Source organism: Muntiacus reevesi, chromosome 14 (genome assembly GCF_963930625.1).
Source record: "Muntiacus reevesi chromosome 14, mMunRee1.1, whole genome shotgun sequence".
NCBI lineage: Eukaryota > Metazoa > Chordata > Mammalia > Artiodactyla > Cervidae > Muntiacus > Muntiacus reevesi.
Genome location: NC_089262.1, coordinates 60,778,083 through 60,791,925, shown reverse-complemented (window position 1 = coordinate 60,791,925; position 13,843 = coordinate 60,778,083). Strand labels below are relative to the sequence as shown.

The 13,843-nt window shown below is 45.7% G+C and overlaps 1 long non-coding RNA gene across 1 annotated transcript in view; it reads left to right on the top strand.

Annotated features, from left to right (window-relative positions):
* LOC136146356 (uncharacterized) overlaps window positions 1–13,509 on the top strand; it is a 29,473-nt gene extending 15,964 nt beyond the window's left edge. The window contains exons 3-4 of the long non-coding RNA XR_010658984.1: window positions 10,043–10,105; window positions 13,278–13,509. This is a non-coding gene — a long non-coding RNA (uncharacterized lncRNA). The remainder of the gene's footprint in view (window positions 1–10,042; window positions 10,106–13,277) is intronic.
* Window positions 13,510–13,843: the final 334 nt, after the last annotated feature.

Sequence of the window (13,843 nt, the reverse complement as noted above, 5' to 3'; positions counted from 1 at the left end):
GTCCACCATCCTACAGGCCCAGCTCCTCTTGTAAGCCATTGCCGAGAGCCCTTCCTGATAGCCGGGGCCCCCCTCGGTCTTCTGGTGCCACCATGTTGAACTGCATCTTTTCCTGTGTCTGTCTTCTCCTCCCATCCAGATTCTCACTCAGTTATAGTAAAGCCATGGGTAGTTTTTTCCTTTATTTCCTGCTGGAGTTGGTTCAGTCTTGGCCAAGTGTCTACCTTGGCAAGTACAAGGAAAATACCTGTGACATAGAAACTCTGAATCTACATTCAGAGCTTCAAGAATGTTATTAGCTCTTTTGTCTTTTGTCTGACTCAGAGAATGCTGTTTTAGAAATTGCTTCATCTTATCTACTGATCAGTGTTCTTATTTTAAATACACTGGTCTAACACAAGAAATATTTCACCCCCAAATTCCAATATTACAGAGTTTCAAAGCTTGCTACATTTGCCCTATTTTACAGTTATAATTGGAAAACAGTGCAAGTTTTTCCAAATAATTCTCAATTATCTCTATTGTTAAAATATAAGATGGATTTTTACTCTGCAAGTAGCTTTCCAACCAAAAAGATATTAACAATATACTCAAGTTCTTAGGTACTGACTTTTCATTTAGCACAAGAGTGGGCAACGTTTCTGATTTGGGGGGGCCATCCTCTGTACAGAGTCCTCTTGACTAGCTTCCTAAAGGCAGGCATCTCACCTTCCTCATCTGGGGCTCTCCCTGTTCATCTGGGGTTCCCCTTTGTCCAGAGATTCAGGAAGCACCCTACAAATGTCACCATATAGATTCCTATTATCATCCCCATTTTTGTATTAATGATGAGAAATAGGTGAGAAAGTGATAATTGAAGGTTGTAATTTGCTGAAGGTCGCACAGGTAATTTGTGGCAGATTTGAGAAAATGCATGACAAAGTTGGTTTGAATCAGTGCTCACAGCTTTTATTGTTAGTGATAGCATTCTGGAATGTAGAATGGGAGAAAAGACACTGTATCTACATGACGTGGCTCTTTATTTTGCACTTTGTAAATTTATCACCTAACTCTGAGGGGGCAAACGGGGAAGCTTTCTGGGCCCTTGTGTGATGGAGGCAGGAAGATGAGGGGATCCTGAGAAGAGAGCAAGAGGGAGGGTCCTGGACCAAAGCCGGTGCAGGGAGGGCACAGTAATGGCAATGAGAGAAAGTACCTGGGAGGAGGGGGCAGGGAGGTATTGTTATTTTTTCTGTGGTCAAGAAAGTTGCCAATTACTTCTTTCCTGAGTCCTGTAACTTACATGTGTTTGGATGAATCCCACTAGAAGATGGGATAAAATCTGCGTGCAAATCAGGCATTTTGGTAGAGTGATTTATGGTCACTGAGCCTTGCTGCTGATGCTAAGTCACTTCAGTCGTGTCCGACTCTGTGCGACCCATAGACGGCAGCCCACCAGGCTCCCCCGTCCCTGGGATTCTCCAGGCAAGAACACTGGAGTGGGTTGCCATTTCCTTCTCCAATGCATGAAAGTGAAAAGTGAAAGTGAAGTCGCTCAGTCGTGTCTGACTCATAGAGACCCCATGAACTGCAGCCCACCAGGCTCCCCCATCCCTGGGATTCTCCAGGCAAGAGCACTGGAGTGGGGTGCCGTTGCACTAGGAGAGCACAAAGCTCTTCAGTCAGGAGCCACGAGGGGAGGTGAGTGGGGAGAAACGCTTGCTCCTGGAGCACCTTTGGCCTGAGAGCACAGCTCTAGGATCTGGTCTTTGACCAGTGAGGGGCAGGTGAGTGATCTTGTTGGCACCACAGGGTGGCGGGTTCAGACCGCCATACCTGACTTCCAACCTCACAGATCAGTGTCCCCCTTCTGGCTGTCTCTTCTTGGTAGACATAAGGGGTGCTGAGTTCTATCCCTAAATCAGGTATCCTTTTTATGGCTGTGAATTCTCTACTTCTCTTGCTGTCTGCTTTGTAAAAGGTGGTTTCTTAACAAATGATTGCTCAGATCGTTCAGCTGAACACTGACTCTGTGATGTTCATCCCCGTCTGCATGAGTACTAAGCGGCTTCAGTCATGTCCAACTCTTTGCGACCCCACAGACTGTAGCCCGCCAGGATCCTCTGCCCACAGGATTCTCCAGGCAAGAATACTGGAGTGGGTTGCCATGCCCTCCTCCAAGGGATCTTCCTGGCCCAGGGATCAAACTCACATCTTCACTGGCAGGCGGGTTGTTTACCACCGCTGTCATCTTCCCTGGGGTCACCAATGTTTGTTTGCTGAAGGTGAACTTGGATAGAAAGGATGGGTGATTTTGGAAAAGCTGGGTAGGAGGTTAAGGAGTGGGTCTCTAGGAAGCTTTAGCATCTGTATCACAGCAGGTGTTGGATCAGGTAACGGGGGGCATCTCTTTCTTTAGATCTAGATCTACTGGGGAAAGAAATATGGGAAAGGGATTCAAGCCATACTGGGGAATGAAGTTCTCTTCCATTGTTATGCCAACCCACAAATGCTTGCTCAGCCTAGAGTTTCCCAATCTGTCAACCCCATTTTAAGGATGAATGATCCAAGTACTCAGACAGCTGAAATTACCCTGCCCAATACTGCCCACTATTTGACTCAGAAACCACAGTCAAACAAAAGCAATCCAGCATGATGGAAAGGCAAACATATCAGTAGAAAAAACTAATGGCCCCCTCCTTAAATAGCCTTTTTGAAATCTCTTAGGCTTATAAATAGTGACTAATTTAACTCCATTTAAAAAAACTGGCTCTGGGTCAGATTATGTGTTGTCTGCCTGCTGAAGATGAATTGCATAACAGATCCAGCCAAATATTGTAGCCTAAATATTGGCCCTATTAGAACTGTTGAGCTGAATTTTTCAGAACACAATTCATAACATTTCCCCCCACCTCCCTGCTTCTATCACTGTATATAATATGCTTTTTTTTTTTTCTCTCTCTCTCCCTTTCTTAAACTTCAGTCAGGAGCCCCCGAAGTGACCTAATCCTCTTTGACGTCTGCAGTTTTCAGATTTATGGTACTAGTGAAAGATTACAGGACTCTCTCTGAATAAAGGTCCTCACTGTGAAAACTCCACAAAGACCACAGACATGAACACTTTGCTGCAGCCGGGCCTCCACTGCCTTTACAAAGGGCCGGTCGGGGTGCAGGCAGCAGGCAGCCCGCTGGGCACACATTGAACACCGTCGGCTTTTTTTCCCCTTTTGCCAGGACACTTTTCTGGATTAAAAGGGAGCTTTCCTGGGTTCTGTGTGAAGGTTCACTGTACACATTTGCTTGGTCTGTGTATGGTAAACATTTATAAACTCAGAGCTGGAGCACAGGAACTGAGCAGAGAAAGGCCAGGGAACAATTCAGCAGGACACTGCTGGCCACCAGTTACCACGGAGCGGGTGTGACCAATGCTAGGACTTCAGCAGCTCAGCTGGAGCTGTCTGGGCTCCAAGCCGTTCCTACACGAAACACTGGAGCCAGACTTGGTCTGATCTCTCGGTTTGACCACGGCTGGAGTTGTGGCAAATAAAGGTCCAGGCAGAGAGCTAATGAGGGTGTGCAGACATGGGGTCTGTTCCTTTGGATGAAATGTTTGCTTCTTCTCGGCAACTTCTGCCTTACAAAGAGAGCTGGGGGGAGAGGATTTCCTCCTCAGCTTTCCTTTGTTGTCTCTGCATTTCCCTGCTGAGCCTGGAGAGGGAGGGAAAGTAGGCAGTGTGGGGTAGTGGTTCAGAGCACACGCTGCGAGTCTGGCAAGACAGGCCCTTTATTCCACGTCCACCATGACCTTAATGAGCTCCCGTGGTCATGGGCAATGAGCACTCCTGGCCTCCCTGGGCTAGAGCCTAGGCCAAGTTGAACCAGAGAACTTAATTGCCTTTTTCACCACACTAACAGAACTTTGGCTTTTCCAGGCAGTCCAGGACAAGTGACAAAAGTGGAAAGGAGAAGGGTCTCAAGAGAGAGAAGCTTCAGGACAGGGAGGCTGAGCTGAAAAAAGGCTGGTTCACTTGAGGCCTCTTGTGTTTTGGACCTTTTTTTCCCTGCAATGTAATTGTCTTCTTCACCATCAGAACTTCGTAGCAGTGTCTGCCTTTCAGGATACCTTAGAGAGTGGTGTCTTGAGGGATGAAGGAAGAGCAGCTGGGGCTAGAGTTGGCAGAAGTGGTACCAAGTGAGGACAGGGGCTACAGGAGCCAGGAATGACGCCTAGGAGCCAGGAGACGGCAGGGAACCAGGTCAGTGTGAACCATCTCAGGACCGAAAGGAACACCACCCCACCTCCAGAAAGGGTGCTGGAGAAAAGAAGGAAAAGGGTAATGGGTGGATCTGGACTGCCGTAGTATGTTAGAAGGGGAAAGATCAGGCCGCTGTATTTGAACATTAAGGACCTCAGAAAATGAGAAGACCTGCAAGTTATCAGGAAGGCAGACACTTGGGTTGCAGTATTAGTATGTGACCTGGTGATTAGGTGTTCTTAGAGCTTCCTCCTGGGATGCTTAGCAAAAGGTTATGGAAGTCCCTTACATCTTTTTCATGTCTGCCCAGGTAAGGGCAAATGTCTCTGGGATCCATGTAGTCCCACTAAGGACCACAGGGGCAGAGACACCGAGTTCGTTGCGAGCTCTCCCCAACCAGCTCCTCCCAGGCCTCCCCCTGCCCCAACTACTCAACCACCGTCATCTCTTCCTCAAGCCACCATGCCTGGTTCTAGAAGAACACATGTAGTGGAACCAACCCTGAGTCAATGCCAGCAGCCTGTGGTGTATCCCAGCGAGCCCCATTCCCACACCCTAGTCCAGCACCCTGGGTTGCCCCACGGAAGCTCCTGCTTTTGAAGCTCCTGCCACTTTTACTCCGTGTATGCACTTCCTGAAACAAGCATGAAGTGGATCAAGGGAGGAGTCTGTGAGGCCAAAATAATAAGCTCCCTCAGAAGAGCTCATCTCTGTACCCTCCCTGTGTGGTTCTGCCCTCCTCCCTGGGGGAGGGAAGAGAACTCCAGTGACTGGGACCTCCGGTTCTACTCACAGTCCTCCTTGGGAGATCAGAAAGGCCAGAAACCACCAGGCAATGGGCCTTCTGCAGCTGGTGCTCTGGTCCTCAATAGCAGAGGTCAGCAGAGGTGGGAAGGGGAGGTGGTCCCCAGAAGCTGCTGGCTTCTCTCCGTATTCCCCTGGCTTAGATCTGCTCCTGAGCATATGGGTAATTGCCCAGAGAGGAGGAGTGTGTTCAATCACCCGGAGGGAAAATCAAAGTCAGCTGGAATAACCGACCTAGGTTGTGTCTAAATGATTAGCATATAGGACCCACCTCGAAGGAGCTCCAGGCTACTTGCTCGGGTTAAAATGGACAATGAGCCTCTAAGTGGGCTTAAGGTGTAGACAAGCCCTGGCAAAGGTCTTCACCTCTTCTTCCTTCCGCCTCTGTATTGTTTAACACATGGAAAACTAGTGTCATTCCCTGGAGAAGCAAAGGCAGCTTATCCACAGAGCTTAGCTTGCCCGTTTGACACCTAAATGGACAATTTTGTAAATTCGTGTGAAAATTGGCTTGCTCTTTCCTGACTTTTCTATAAGGATCATGTTACAACAGGACAGTTCAAATTAGAATCACCCCTTTAAAAGAGCTCCAGAGAAGAGCCACCCATTTTCATCTTTAACAATTACTTCATGGAAATTTAAAAGGAACAGGTCTCCTGGGGACCCTCCAGAACAACCTGTGATGAGAACTCAGTGCCAGCATGGCCCCATTGCCTCATACTCTGGGCTCCAATCACCCTGCTGATGGATTGAAATGTGCACAAAATACCACACAAAATGGGCTGTCAGCTGGGATATAACCATCTTTTTTGTTGTAGGCAATACATTTCGATTGCCAAGTTTGTAGTTGTAACCAAAATTTAAAAAAAAACAAAACCATGAAATTATCTTAACTTCCCTCACACTCAACATCTTATCAGCAATCTCTGTAGTCCTTGCCTTCAAGAAAGCCTCAATCATTGTCATCATTAGGCTGACTTCTGCAAGAAGCCTCCCTCTTCCCTACTTGCTTCCTCCCACCCCACAATCAATAGATTCTCCAACAGGAGCCAAAGAAAACTGTGAAAATGTAAGTCAGTCCACATCCCTTTTCTGTTCAAAACCCAGCAATCGCTTTCCATCTCACTCAATAAAATCGAAAGTCCTTAGTTGGGCCCATTGAGCCTAGCAAACTCTGACCTTCTCTCTTGCTGGTCTGGTGGCCTCATTGGCTTCCTGACAAGTCTATACCCCAGGGCCTTTGCACTTGTTATGCTCTCTCACTAGCAGGGCTCTCCCCCCACCCCCTTTTTTAATAGTCTCTGCTAAAATGGTGTTTTTGTCACGAAGGACTTTGGCACATCCAATCACTCCCTATCCATCCCACCCTGTTTTCTTTATTCATCCTCACTTGACATATTGCATGAGCTTTTCACTTGTTTACTGTTAGCCTTTCTGTGTGAGCAGGGAGCTTTCTTTTGCTCACTACATTGTCCCCAGTACCCAAAACAATTTCTGGCACAGGGCTGGAGCTCACTAAATATTGACTGGTTGGAGGAATGAATTCCTGAGTCTTCCTGCCCTTATCATCAGCTGGCAACAGTGCCCAGTAAGGCTCTAAGTAATGAAGGGAATGCTAATATGAAGAAATCAAGATGGTCAGAGGTTTTTTAGAGAATAAGCAAACCTAAAAGAAACATAACTAAAAACTGAAGGAAAAAGAAAATAAGCAGAAAGTGATCCTGAATCTTGTGCGCCCATTCGCTGAGCCAGAGCCAGGCCACATTTGTTCACTTCAGCTGCTGAAATCTGGTTCTTGTCACAAGCCAACCTAGACATCTATTTTGATACACATATTAAATGTCTCTTGGCATGCAGAGTACTCATATCACTTACCAGATTTATTGAAATTATGGAAAGCAGTGTGAAATGCCTCCTGCCATATGGGAAAAGAGGTGAAAAATGCTGACATTTGGCTCTTAGCCAGCTTCACAAAAGTTTAGAGTTTCAGACCTTTTTTTTTTCACTCCTGGGCGTGGTAGCTCTCTCTTATCAAACTTCTTTTCCCCGAGTAATCATAAAGACATGTCTGTGTATCTGGAGGTATTTTAATACTCAAAGCACCATATTCCGATATGTATAAAACTTGACATTTTGCCCCAGCTGTTATGAGAAGAATTGAAAAGGTTCTCTTTGCCCTATTAACTGCCTGTCTTCCATATTTCACTTTATTTAGCTCCATGAGCTTAGGGATCGGCCTGGGGGCCTGACGCATTCAGTATACAACCTTGGAGCCCACCAGGAGCCCAGCCTAGGCCCCCCCCAGAGGGAGGCCGTGGGAGCGCTTGCTCCCCAACCAGCTGCTGTCCCGAGACCTCAGGAAAGTCTCCTCCTCTCCACGCCTCACCGCCCACACTGCTACCCTCCTCTCTCACCTGAACTACTGCCAGAGCCTTCTCCCTGGCTATCCTATCTCCCCAGCTGCCAGTGCGGAGCTAATAGTGCCTTCTGCGCGGGGCCATGGAGTTTAGATGAGATGGTCCATTAAGATGCTTTAACGTTGTGCTAGCACAGAAGTTCTCCATAAAGTTTTACTGGGGATTATCATTAGCTTTTATTATGATTATAGCTCATGCTCCAGTGGGCCTCTTTTATTGGGAGTTGACAGATCTTTTCCCCCTAGATGTAGTTCTTCAGGAGATTCTATTTTTTATTTCAGTGAGTCACTGTGGCTAGAGGTGTAGTCATTCTGAACTGCATATTACATGCACACTTGTACCTAATGCCAGCCTGGCAGGGATGTTGGGAAGCACACATCCCTGTGTTGTCCAATGGGCCTAGACCTCAAACATTTGAACTTCCAAATTGCTAACAAATACTGTCAAAGGTGAGACAGAAATAAACAACTGATTCTCAAACCCCTATCTCACCTACAGCCCCCAAACGAAGCCTAGATTTCCTGCAATAGAACACAGTCTCAGCCCTCAGGAGTGTGTGTGTGTGTGTGTGTGTGTTGTGACTAATGCTACTGAAGAGAACTTAGTAAGCATCTTTCAAGGGGAGCCTTCTTGCATCTGTGCTAACCTGGCATTGGCTGGTAAAGAATCTGCCTGCATAACCGACTCAATGGACATGAGTTTGAGTAAGCTCCAGGAGTTGGTGATGGACAGGGAAGCTTGGTGTGCTGCAGTCCATGGGGCTGCAAAGAGTCGGACACGACTGAGCAACCCAACTAAATGGAGAAACAGACATAGAGAATAGATGTATGGACATGGAGAGAGGGGAGGGGGGTGAGATGTATCGAGAAAGTAACATGGAAACTTATATTACCATATGTAAAACAGCTAGATAACGGGAATTTGCTGTATGTCTCAGGAAACTCAAACGGGGCTCTGTATCAACCTAAAGGTGTGGGATGAGGAGGGAGGTTCAAGAGGGAGGGGATATATGTATACCTATGGCTGTTTCATGTTGAGCTTTGACAGAAAACAACAAAATTCTGTAAAGCAATTACCCTTCAATTAAAAAATAAATTACTTAAAAAAAAAGAATCTGCCTACAATGTGGGGGACCTGGGTTCAGTCCCTGGGTTGGGAAGATCCCCTGGAGAAGGGAACGGCTACCCACTCCAGCATTCTGGCCTGGAGAATTCCGTGGACTCTATTATCAATGGGGTCACAAAGAGGTGGACACAACAGAGTGACTTTCACTTTGGTTTTAAAACCTGGCATTGGGGGCTTCCCAGGTGGGAAGCCCTGATAGTTCAGTTGGTAAAGGGGCTTCCCTGATATCACTTGGTAAAGAATCTGCCTGCAATGCAGGAGACCCTGGTTCGACTCCTGGCTCAGGAAGATCCCCTGGAGAAGGGATAAGGCTACCCACTCCAGTATTCTGGCCTGGAGAATTCCATGGACAGTCCATGTGGTCGCAAAGAGTCGGACACGACTCAGTGACTTTCACTCACTCACTCACTCAGGTGGCTCAGTGGTAAAGAATCCATCCATCTGCCAATGCAGGAGACATGTGTTTGATCCCTGGGTCAGGAAGATCGCCTGGAGGGGGAAATGGCAAACTGCTCCAATATTCTTGCCCAGAACATCCCATGGGCAGAGGAACCTGGCAGGCCTACAGTCCCTACAGGGGTCACAAAGAGTCAGACATGATTGAAATGATGGCACATGCACACACAACCTTGCTTTAAACCATCATCCCAAACTCAATATTTCCATGATGACAAAGTTTTAGGTAGTTTCTTCAGAGATGGCCATCTTAACACACCCATTCTGACCTCTTACAGAAGAAAAAGCTCACAGGACTGAAACTGCCGGCACCCTAGCTCTAATCCTCACCCTTCCAAAGTAGGAAAGAAACGTGTCTTTATCTGTTCTCTCCTGTTGGTGCTCTCCTTGAGCAGCCACGGCGTAGGCACATGCAGGCTTGCTCCCAGCCTGGGAATTATAAGAATACAGCTTGTGCTCCCAGCTGCCTCAGCCAGGCTTTCCAGGGGGAAAGCTCATGGTTCCCTTCCCTTTGCTTGTCTGTCTTCAGGAGGTGTGTTGCTTTTGTTTACTCTCTGGCAGACACCTCCAGCCTTCTTCTGTTTGTGTGTAACCATGTTCAGAAGGAGAATGCCCTCGTTAGCACAGAATAAGTGTCTGTAATTTTTCCAAAAAAGTTTTGTTCATCTTCAGTGATGTTGTAGGTAATTAGAACCTTGTACTCATCACAAACGTAAATTGACTACAGTTTGCAGAAGGTAATTGTTTATGAAGAACAGGGTGATTTGTCTCTTTTATAAGATAGCACCGGAGGGTGATAACGTTTTCCATTTATACTTTTATAAGATAATATCAGAGGGTGATAACGTTTTCCATTTATACCTGTTGTTAGGTTATCCTAAGACTTCCAGGTCCAAAGTATTCATCTCAACCATTATTTTGAAAAAGAGACTTTGAAGAGTTCATATTTCTTGTCATTTTAAATCTAGTGACTAAACATATTTCAATCTCTTCTTGATGACTCAGCATCATCACCGTCAACGTGGATAATTTTACTGGCCGATAGAGAAGCAATGACGTCAGAGTCTGGTGAGTTATAAGCTGCACTGGGAAAATTCCTAGGTAAATGTCTTGGGGTCTTAGATTTATTGAGCTCTACAGTTTTTCTAACGATTCCCTAGACACCAGACTTTGCTTGTCACCGTCTTGCTGTACTTGTCTCTAGAAACCTTCCCCGCTCACCGCACGCTTGCTCGAGGCCTGTGTTTGAGTGTTCACTATGTGCCCGCAGTGGCCACGACCCAGTCCCCACGGGCGGTCCTGCTAGCAGGAGAGACAAACAATAAACAAGGCCACAGACAAGTCTAATTTGCTGTGGTCTGGGAATGTGAATAATCACACTTAGGGGAGTTATGGATAAATTAAGGATAAACAGGATTTCAAAATGTTGCATGCTCAGAGCCTATCTCTGTTGACTTCTGAGCAAGTCTCAAGCACTGGAACTGTTGGCTTCATGGCCCTGTAGAAAGGTGGAGCTTCTGTATTCCCACAGAATACCGAGGATAACACTGAGAATGACGTAACGTCACTGGAACTAGGCTTTTGACAGTCTGCTGAAGGGCCCTTTGCCTGCAACTTAAAAATTGAGGACAACATGGCAGCGGAGAGTCTAGAGATTCCAGGCTCATATCTCTGGGTCTGCTCTGCCTTCATCTTCAGATTTGCTCTCCAGCTGCCAAATCCCCCCTGATGTGGACGTCTCATAGCACCTGAAGTTTAACTTTCCATTCCCCTCCCTTGCCTCCACTCCACACACTCTTCCTCTGGTATCCCCATCTTAACAAGTAGTGCTGTAACCAGGATTGTTTGGCCTGGTGGACAGCAAACTAAAATGTTAAGACACTGAGCGTCGGCAGCAACCGAGAAGACAGTAGAACAAGACTGACACCTACCTCTGCAAAGGCAAGGACTAAGGGTATTTATAGAATAGTGAGTGAAGATGTAGAGTAGTCTCAGGCATGGGGAGGATGGGGAAAGGATTGGGAAAAGCTGCAATAGTCATAATTCTGCTCAGGTGTAACTAAGCTCCAGGGATCAGCATTTTCTAAAATGGAGGCGCTTAGCGCGATCGGAGGGTGGAGTTTCAGTCCCTGATGTCAAAAAGTCACAGAAAGACACTCATGCATGCCCAGTTGGAGGGTCATGGTTCTATCCAGTCTTAGCCAGCTCAGCTTCAGCTAGACACAGCCGACTCCAATTCCTGGAAAACAACTTGGACAAACCTCTTCTTGTTTAGGCCACATGTGCTTAAGGGCAAGGTAAAGTCGCTCAGTCGTGTTCGACTCTTTGTGACCCCATGGACTGTAGCCTACCAGGCTCCTCTGTCCATGGGATTTTCCAGGCAAGAGTACTGGAGTGGGTTGCCATTTCCTTCTCCAGGGGATCTTCCCAACCCAGCTTAAGGGCAGGTAGGTCTTAAAATGACCTTGATTAGTGAAGGCAGGTGAAATGGCGTTGACTAATTGTTACCCGCTGTTTCATAATCTTCCAAAAATCAAGGAATTCTTCTCAAGTTCTGTCTTATCATACTCGACTCACAGACTTGACTCCCACCCCACATCCAATTCATCAACTAAGCCTGAGGATTTTTATCTCAAAAGCATATCCCAAATCTGAATCAGATCATAATTCTTCCCTGCCTGAAATCTATCAGTGCCTTGCTTTGCTCTCAGAAAAAAACCCATCTCCCCAACAGTGTCTTCAAGGAAGGACAGACTCCTTGAATAATAGATCAGTCTCCTATTTCTGATTTTTACTTCTCTTACCATCTGCCACTCTCGTGCTTGCTCCAACCACACTGGCCTTCTTCCTTTTCTCCCCAGTTCAGGTCTTGGGCCAATAAACTTTATTTCCTGTGCTTGACTGCTCTGCTCCTGACCAGCCAGATAGCAGGCTCCTTCTTTTTATCACTGAGATCTTGACTTTAATGTTGTATCTTGTCCTTATAGAGCCCTTCTATGCCAGTTACTCTCATCTTTCGGTGCCCACACAAATCTCTGGGATGCAGATTCTGATTCAGTAGATCTGGGCTTGGACCTTAAATTCTACATCTCCAAGGAGCTCCCAGGTGACACTGCTGCTGGTCTGTGGACCACACTGAATCTTAGTAGGCCACTGATAAAATATTTGTTGTTATGTTTTTGTTCCTCCCAGCCCCCAGGGGCGTGAAAGAGCCAAGTCTCCAGCTTTAGGTGAGAGCATGCCAGCTAGTATTGAAAGATATTTCTCATTCAAGCATGAAGGTTTGATGAGGCTTTTACCCTTTATTAAAATGCCAAAAGAATGATAAACTAGTCTATTTGGAATGACCGATGACAAAATCAGTTACTGTGTTTGACTGGAGTTTTGTTTGTTTGTGTTTAAAGTCCTCCTGATTTAGAGTTTACATCATTCCTTGAAGTAAAACTTTTCAAATACAGCACTGGATGGAGCTGAGAGGAACAAGGGCTTCCCAGCCAACTCTTTATTTACTGTAGCTACCTTCTCCATAAACACAGCCTCGGAACATCGGGGTTATGCCAGTGAGAGTTTAGACACAAATCTGACATTGTTATTCAGCTTTCTGTTTTGTAAATTTACATGAAAAACTAAATACAAATGACAGCCAGTGATATAGCTTTCTTTATGAATAGAACAGAGACCATACCTTCCTTTTATGAGATGTCTACGCAATGTTGTCACAATCAACCAGTTGACAGATGAATGCTTGACACATGTCTACTATAAGCAGGATATTTTGTGCAAGGATTTTAAGACATGACCTCTGCCTTTTGAGGTTATTATCATTTAGGGGAAAGACACAGGTCTCCATAGAAAGCTGATAAACCAAAGCAATATATTAGTGAAGTGAAGTCGCTCAGTCATGTCTGACTCTTTGCGACCCCATGGACTATAGCCTACCAGGCTCCTCCATCCATGGGATTTTCCAGGCAAGAATACTGGAGTGGATTGCCATTTCCTCCTCCAGAAGCAATATATTAGGTTGGTACAAAAGTAATTGCGGCTTTGTATTGTTGAACTTTGTCATTTGATATTGGAATATGTTCTTAAATAAATGTGGCTGTGTTACATAGATTAAAGTACGTTTCTTGCTTTATGCTTTTTGCTAATGACTTGTGCCTTGTTGTTTATTCTATATGTATTTTAGACTAGGGAAATTATGTTAGATAAAAAGTAAATTTGAGCAATTTTCTTATTCAAGTTCAAAATGGATCACTGAGCAGCAGAGACAACTGGCGACATGAATAACGATAACATGAACTGCTAATGAGCATACAGTGCAGTGCTGGTTCAAGAAGTTTTGCAAAGAAGACAAGAGCCTTGAAGATGAGGTGTGTAGTAGCCCACCATCAGAAGCTGACAACAACCAGCTGATCCTCTTACAACTACATGAGAAGTCACCCAAGAACTCACCATCAACCTTTCTATGGTCATTTGGCACTTGAAGCAAATTGGAAAGGTGAAAGAGCTCGATAAATGGGTGTCTTGTGAGCTGACCACAAATCAAAAAAATCATCTAGAAGTGTTCTCTTATTGTATGCAACAACAAGGAACCATTTCTCCATCGGATTATGATGTGTGACAAAAAGTGGATTTTATACAACAACCAGTGATGACAAGTTCAGTGCTTGGACCAAGAAGAAACTCCAAAGCACTTCCGAAAGCCAAACTTGCACCCAAAGAAGGCTCATGGTCATTGTTTGGTGGTCTGCTGCTGATCTGGTCCACTATAGTTTTCTGAATCCCAGTGAAACCATTACATTTGAG